Genomic DNA, 7,882 nt, shown 5'->3' with positions numbered 1-7,882 from the left:
TGCTTTTGGTATTCTCAAGAATAAGGCTACCTACGATTTTTCTTAGTAAGTGATCATTTTCCTCATAGAATGTAGGCCTTGAGGGTTCCTGATGTCCTGGTATGCCAGGCAGCAGAGGAGGAATTGATTGTAGAACATATGTATGGATGGTTCCAGATGTATTGCTATACCAGGTAGCGGAGAAGGAAGTGATAGAGAAACGTAGTAATTGACGGTTCTGGATGTCCTGTTATGTCAGAGAGCGGAGGAGGAAGTGATTGTAGAACGCAGTAATCGAGGATTCCAGATGTCCTTGTCTGCCATGGAGCGGAGGAGGAAGTGATTGTAGAACCTAGGTACTGAGGATTCCGGATATCCTGGTATCCTAGGGAGCGGAGGAGGAAGTGATTGTAGAACGTAGGTATTGAGGGTTCTGGATGTCCTGATGCCAGGCAGCGCAAGAGGAAGTGATTGTAGAACGCGGGCATATAGGGTTTTGAATGTCTTGGTATGCCAGACAGTGGAGGAGGATGTCATTTTCTGATTTTATGACTCTGTTGCCCACACAGCATACTGGTGTCAGGCTCTGGCCTTTCTGGGTTTCTGGTTTAGTTTTGTGGCCCATCTTTATCGCAGGCCATTGATCATTCCATCTAATTAGTGAGTGTAATCTGCAAGGGATTTGCAAAGCCATGCTGATGTATTCTTCAATTATATATTTTCCTAGCTGTGTCTCCAGTATTCCTCACTTCGGCCATGTTGTGTCCCTACTCTAGCTTCTACCTTAGTTGTTTATTAGATATACTTTGTATTTTCTATGTTGCGTGTCCCATATATCCCTGTATTGCCCAAATTATCTCGCATTGGGAACAGTATTTCCCAGTTGTCCATGTATTACACTTTAAATGCCTCCCAGTAGGCCCTGTATTACCATTGCACTATCTCCTAATAGGCCATGTACTGCCCTTGCTTTGTCTCCCAGCAGGCCATATATTGCCATTGCTCTATATCCCAGTAATCCTTGTATTGCCCTTCCTCTGTCTCCCAGTAGCCCACGGATCAGCCTTGCTCTGTCTCTCAACAGGCCATGTGTTGCCCTTGTGCCCCAGTAGACTGCGTTTTGCCATTGTTCTTTCTCGCAGTAAGCCATGTATTGTTCTTGCTCTGTCTACCTATAGGTTATGTGTTGCATTTGTGCTGCCTTACAGTATGCCATGTATTGCCCATGTTCTGTCTCACAAAAGACCATGTATTGCCCTTGTCCTGCTTCCCAGTAGGCCATGTAGTGCCCTCGCTCTGTCTCCCAGTAGACCATGTATTGCCCTTGTCCTGTCTCTCCATAGGCCATGTAGTGCCCTTGCTCTGTCTCCCAGTAGACCATGTATTGCCCTTGTCCTGTCTTCCAGTAGACCATGTATCGCACTTATCCTGTCTCTCAGTAGGCCGTGTATTGCTTTTGCTCTGTCTCCCAGTAGGCCATATATTGCCCTTGTTCTGTTCTCCAATAGGCCATGTAGTGCCCTTGTTCTGTCTCCCAGCAGGCCATGTATTGCCCTTGTTTTGTCTCCCAGAAGGCCATGTGTTGGCCTTGTTCTGTCTCCCAGCAGGCCGTGTATTGCCCTTGTTTTGTCTCCCAGATGGCCATGTGTTGGCCTTGTTCTGTCTCCCAGCAGGCCATGTATTGTTATTGTTCTGTCTCCCAATGGGCCATGTATTGCCCTTGTCCTACCTTGAAATAGGTTATGTATTAACATTGTTCTGTCTCCCAGAAGGCCATGTATTGAACTTGCTCTGTCTCCCAGTAGGCCATGTATTTCTCTTGTTCTGTCTTTCACTAGGACATGTATTGCCCGTGCCCTGTCTCTCAATAGGCCATGCATTAGCCTTGTCCTGTCTATCAGTAGGCCTGATAGTACCCTCGCTCTTGTCTCCCTGTAGGGCTTGTATTTCTATCACTGCCTGTCCCATTAGGATTTATATCTACAGAGATGCCTTTTGAGTAGGACTTACATTGCCTTAGTGGTTTCCCTTCATAGGATTTGTATTTATCCTAATAACAGCTCCCAGCATTCCATTTATTGTCCACGCTGTTTCTGCCAGTCAGGTGTGTATTGATCATCCTAACTGTGTAGTACAGTAGTCCAATCGCTCTAGCTATACCTGCAAGAGGCCGTATAGTCCATACATTGCTTGCAGCACAAGGCCATTTGTAGTATGGTACCAAAACATTGTGCCCTAAATATTGTCTGACAAAAAATAGTGTCCTAAATATGGTCTACAAAGATATTGCCCTTCTGGAGTTAATATAGAAGATCCCCATCTAATTGAGCAAATTGTTGTAAACAATATTTAGGAGACAGTATTTATGTCAGATTATATTTTGGTTATTGTTAATCTGACATAAGGCTAATAATTGCACAGACCCCTTTTACATTCCTTATTTCCCAAGCTGTGCCTCTTGGTAGTCCTTCTACGGCTCCACTTTCCCCTCTGTGTAGTCCATCTACTGCCTGGTTGTATGTCCCAGGAGGCCCTGTGTTGCCTCAGTTGCATTAGACAGTGGGATTTATACCACTATAGCAATGTTCATTATTTGTAAGTGGTTTTATATAGATGGCTCTTAGTGTTGCAGGTATTACTACAGCTTATGTTTATGTTGGCACCTTGTAAAGCACATGGTTACTCCAGTTCGGAGTGTCCCCGAGCTGAATTCTGACAGGAATGGGAGAGGAAGACTGGGCGGACACTAGCGTTGATTTAGACTTTAAAACAACCAGGTTTTAAGATGTTTTCGGATACCCATTTCAGAGGGCTCCGGTCTGAGATGTAGGAGAAGTAAGTTCCACTGTTTGGCTGCCAGGAACATAAATGAGTAACAGCCAAAGCGCTTTCTGTTGAATTTGGGGACACCGACTAGTCCTGTTCCAGCAGATCTCAGACAGCCCAAAGCATGGTATGGTTGAATCATTGGAAGAAGGTATCTCGGGCCTTTGCCCTGCATTATTCTGTGAACATAACACAAGACTTTAAAGGATATCCTTTCCTCTATAGGGACCCTCTGAAGTGTTTCCAGAGCTCACCCTGTGGGAGCACAATTGGGGATGTTCAGCAGCATATGTGCTGTCACCTTTTGCACCCTCTGAAGCATATGTATGCTCCTCTTGGTGGCCCCAAATAAACGATGTTGCAATAGTCCTGTCTCAAAGCTACAGGGGCCTGGACAGACGATTTTTATGCACAATCCAGAATGAGCCCAAGAATGTTACTGATAATTTTTAGGATCTCAAAACAGGTACCTGTGAGGGTGGAGATTTGGTCCCAGAAAGATAGGGTAGAATCAAACCAAACTCCAACATTTTTAACTTTGTGGGTTTGGTGACGGTGGGGAACCCAACTCACAGGGCCACCAGATCGAGGACCAGATAGATGGTTGCTTCCCTACCACTAAAATATCCGTTTTGCTAGCATTTAATCTCAGGCAGCTCTTTTTCCTCCAGTTAGCAAAGTCAGCTAGACATAGCTTAAAATCCTCTGCCACTTGGCCATTGTCTTGGGCCAAAGTAAGAATCAGTTGTGTGTCGTCCGCATATAACACTGTCTGCGCTCCATGGTTTTCCAAGAAGTCCCCTAGCAGGCCCTTATACAGATTAAAGAGGGCCGGGCTCAAAGCTGAGCCCTGTGGCACGCCCTGTTTCAACTGTCGAAACTCGAAACAAATGATTGTATGGTGACTTTGAGGGTACGACCCTCTAGGAAATTAACCAGCCAACCCAATGCTATGCCCCCCGCACGATGTAGCCTGTCTAATAGCAGACCATGAGAGACAGTGTCAAAAGCAGCACTCAAGTCAAGTATGACTAGAGCAGCCTTTTGACCAGCTCTGTCTCACAACAGGATTTGTAGTACCCTAGCTATGACTCCCAGCAGGCCCTGCATGACCCCACTTTTTCCCAGTCGGTGCATTTATTGCCTTAGTTTTATTTCCAATAAAGTGCTATAAAGGCTTACGTAGGCCTGTGTACGAGAACCACGTTATCTGTGTAGTCCCACTTGTCATTCTGGTAGGTGGTAATAATAGACGTACCGGAGTGCTAGTAAGCAGCAACCCTGAAAGTCCTTGGGACTGAGGAAACATCCTTTGTTGGTAAGTTTCCCTGACTGGCTATAGGATGGAAAGGGTATATTATTTTACTTCCACCTGTGTGCTAGAATCATAGTCAAAAGTAATGATTTATCTTGGTCATAAAACCACAGCTCGGCAGAAGTGTATTACTCACTCTGGGTTAATAAACTTCTACTGACGCAACAGTATGCCATTTCACAATTGAACCTGGATCCCTAAAAAGGCCTTGTATGACTTCCAGATATCTCAAGTCACCCCCTTAGCTCACCAGTGACAGGGTCTGCTCCCAGGTGTCTATGTCTGGTGAGTAAGGAGGCAGGCGACAAATGGGTGCAGGATAGAGCTGCAGACCCCCCAAAAGCATTGGCACTACTCAAGGGCTAGCTTGCTTGAATTGTTTGTTGCTGTCAGCAAATGTCTCTTCTGGTACACTAGATCCATTACTCCATTTTTCATTTGTCACTCACTTGCAGTGCCACCGGTTTCTGGGGCAGGTGGTCCTGGACTCTTCACTGGCTCCTCAAACTGGAGGTGTTTCTGTCACCCAAGAAACTCTATGGCAAGCAGTATTCCTGGCAGCCCTTCACCCTAGGTTAGTCCCAGCTGGAATAAGATATGGCACAATTATGTTCCACCTCCCAGGGAGCACATGCACACCAGCCCTATGAGCAAACAGAGGGCACACGCAGCGAGGGGGAAGAATATATGTTCAGTTTTGGAGGAGCTCAGCAAGGCTCCGATGTAATCAGCGACAGTGCTATGTTATATCATGTTACGTTGGTAATTTGTAAAACGTTGTACATCATCCTGAGGTCAACTCAATAGGGGTGTGAGCAAGATGTAAAAGAGAGACCGGGGGAGAGAGTGAGGAAGAAGGGGAAACAGGATACAAAATGTGAAAATATAGATCTCAACAAAGCAGATGCGCCTTGTTGCCAGCCTTAGCTGTCTGGCTTAGCGAAGCAATATGCCAGAGCAGTAACCAGCAGGGATAGCAGGAGGGATCTACAGAAATAAGATGTTATAAGTGAGTGTGGGAAGGATTAAAAGCAACTGTGAGAGTAACTGGGAAAAAGAGAGTTGGAGAACGAGGCATGTGTTTCTACCAATGTTATGGCAAGCCAGAATGATACACTGGGACCCAGTAGATTACCTCTACCCTGTAAAGAGTGTCTACAATGTGCAGATGGAAAGGAAGCTGGAGGGAAGGAGAGCTGGCGATACTCTACCTCAGGTGTTCAGGTGGACGAGTGGGCAGAATCATCAGGTTTGGAGGGGCCCAACTCATGATCCTCAAGGGCCTCAATATTTCTCATAGCCCAAGGTAGCTTGAACTGAACTTCTAGAACTCAATATCTAGGCTCGGATTTACAAAGTTTTGCATTGGGACTGCAGTCATTTTTAACGCAGACCTAACGAAAAGTCGTTTTTGGGATTTACAAACCAACACAAATTAGTGTTTGCATTGATTTGTAGGAAAATGTTACACAAACCAGCGTGAGGCACTGCTCTATGTTAAGGGGTGTTGCATGGGTGGTGGTAAATGCGCGTTACTCTAATACCACCCAAGGTTTTTGATGCTAAACCCTATCTACTAACAATAGTAGACAGGGTTTTGCACCAAAAATAAATGTGACTTGAAGGCTATTGTTAAAAGGAGAAATGCTTTAATTTCACCTTTCTTTATTAGGTCGAAGCCTAGCGTAAGACTGCTCACATGCGCAGTCTCGCTGGCGAGATCTTATGATCGCAGGGGCTTTCTCTAGCGGGCTTTAAGACCCGCCCCTCTTTCACATTGGCCCGCGTCACCGTTTATCCTAAACGGTGGCGGGCCATTGGGAAAGAGGGGTTCATGACGTCCACTTTTCTCTTTTACAGACGGCTCACTTGGATGGGCTCGTCTGACTTCCTTTTGGCGTAAAAGGTTTTTTATCTTAATGGGGTCATGCCCCATAAAGATAAGAAACCTTTTACGCCAAAAGGAAGTCAGATGAGCCCATCCAAATGGTCAGTCTGTGAAAGAGAAAAGTCTCTGTCATAACCGCGGCTGCCTGGCAATCGCTTTCTCTGTTTGAAACACACAGCCCTAGTATCAACACCCTTCAGTAGGTCATCGACTTTGTGTCATCTCATTAACCTAGTGTCTATTGCAATTACAAGATTGTATAATTTAAAAGAATAAATCACAAGGCTTTTCAGTGTCCACGAGGACAAGGTATTCCTAACGATAAGTTTGGGATTCCTTTTTAAAGTGCCATGGAAATTCCCACTTTTCTTGAACCATAAGCACCATGAACAAAAGTGAAAACTTAATTGTTTCTATAAATGTTCCCCTGTGCCCTGTTTGTAAAAGACTTGGCTCCATTCAGCAGGCCTTTCAGATGCTCGACCGTGGGCCAAACCAGGCTCAGTGCTTGGATTCCAGTCCAGACTCTTGTGCTGCCTCGCGCCCACTGAGAGCCTCTCTCTTCTACCAGAGGCACGGCAGTCATCTTTGCTGAAGTGGCTCTGGTGGCAGCAAGAGGGCAGGGAGCCACACCATTACTACAACACTTCTACTAAGATGGTGTTGGAGTTTAGCTTGACATTCCCTGAGGTGGTGTTGGACACTCTCAAGATGGAATGTGACTGGAAAACGTGGGCAAAAACGGTGAACTTTAACAACCTTATTGTGTCATGTGGCTAGCTTATGGTGTTGCAAGTCTGCTGTTACTGACGGTTTTTCTGCTCACTGGCAGAAAAAAATAGATTATGAGACTGCTTGCTGATGTTGGTCAGGAGGGTGCGCGCGAGCTGTGCTCGAGCTGCTTTGCAGAGGAGGGTGTGCGTGAGTGGTGCTGCCTTGGAGGTGAATGCCGAAGATGCTTCCTTGATTCTCGGCATGCTGCTGTGTTGCGGTGGAGACCCCTGCACATGTGTTGCAGCCCACAGGCTCTGGGTCTCGGTGCAGGAGTAATCCCTTGCTACCCTCACCCCCTCCCCCCGCAATGTTGGTATGTAGAGCACGTCAGCAGTTGTAAAGGGTAACAACCAATGAAAAGAAACTATTGGGCATATTTACAATAACTGGCGCATCCCTTCATATCAGCAGAGATGCGCCAGTTGTTGTGCGCAATGCCTCCACCACCATTGATGCGCCACATTCACAATGCGGCGCACCATGGGGCAAAAACGGCACAGATGCGTGACGCATCTGTGCTGTAAAAGTGGTGCATTCCTGGAGTTGCATCGCAAGCGAGACGCAGTTCAAGCAATGCTCTGGGGGCCCTATCTAGTTAATGCTCCGTCAATCCTTACGCCTGCTTCAAGCAGGCGCAGGGTTTTGACGCAGCATGGGCCCAAAATTGACAGAGTTAAATCTTGTAGATTTCACTCAGCCACTTTTAGGAGGCGTTCCTGCACCGGAACGCCCCAGCCTGCGCAGACACGTTACGTTGTAAGTACCCCGCACCATGGCATAGGTTTTGCGCTGCCGCTGCATCACAAAAGTGTGCGCGAGCGGTCCTGCCGTGGAGGTGAATGTCGAAGATGCTTCCTCGATTCTCAAAAGTGACGCAACGGCGGCGTAAATGAGGCGCAAGGGGCTTGTAAATCTGCCCCATTGTGCTTTGGGCGGCTGCTGGGCTTCTCTAGTTGGTCTTGGGCTGTTGCTGTCCTGTTACCCATCCGCATCCGGGGTCTGAATGAAACCACATGTTAATCTGCTGTTCGGTTCCCCCGCCCCTACAGCTGCTACAACTGTTATTGCGAGACGAAGATGCCTCCTTGCGTGCACCTGTT

The sequence above is a fragment of the Lissotriton vulgaris genome, chromosome 7 (genome assembly GCF_964263255.1).
Source record: "Lissotriton vulgaris chromosome 7, aLisVul1.2, whole genome shotgun sequence".
Lineage (NCBI taxonomy): Eukaryota > Metazoa > Chordata > Amphibia > Caudata > Salamandridae > Lissotriton > Lissotriton vulgaris.
This window is presented reverse-complemented; position numbering follows the sequence as displayed.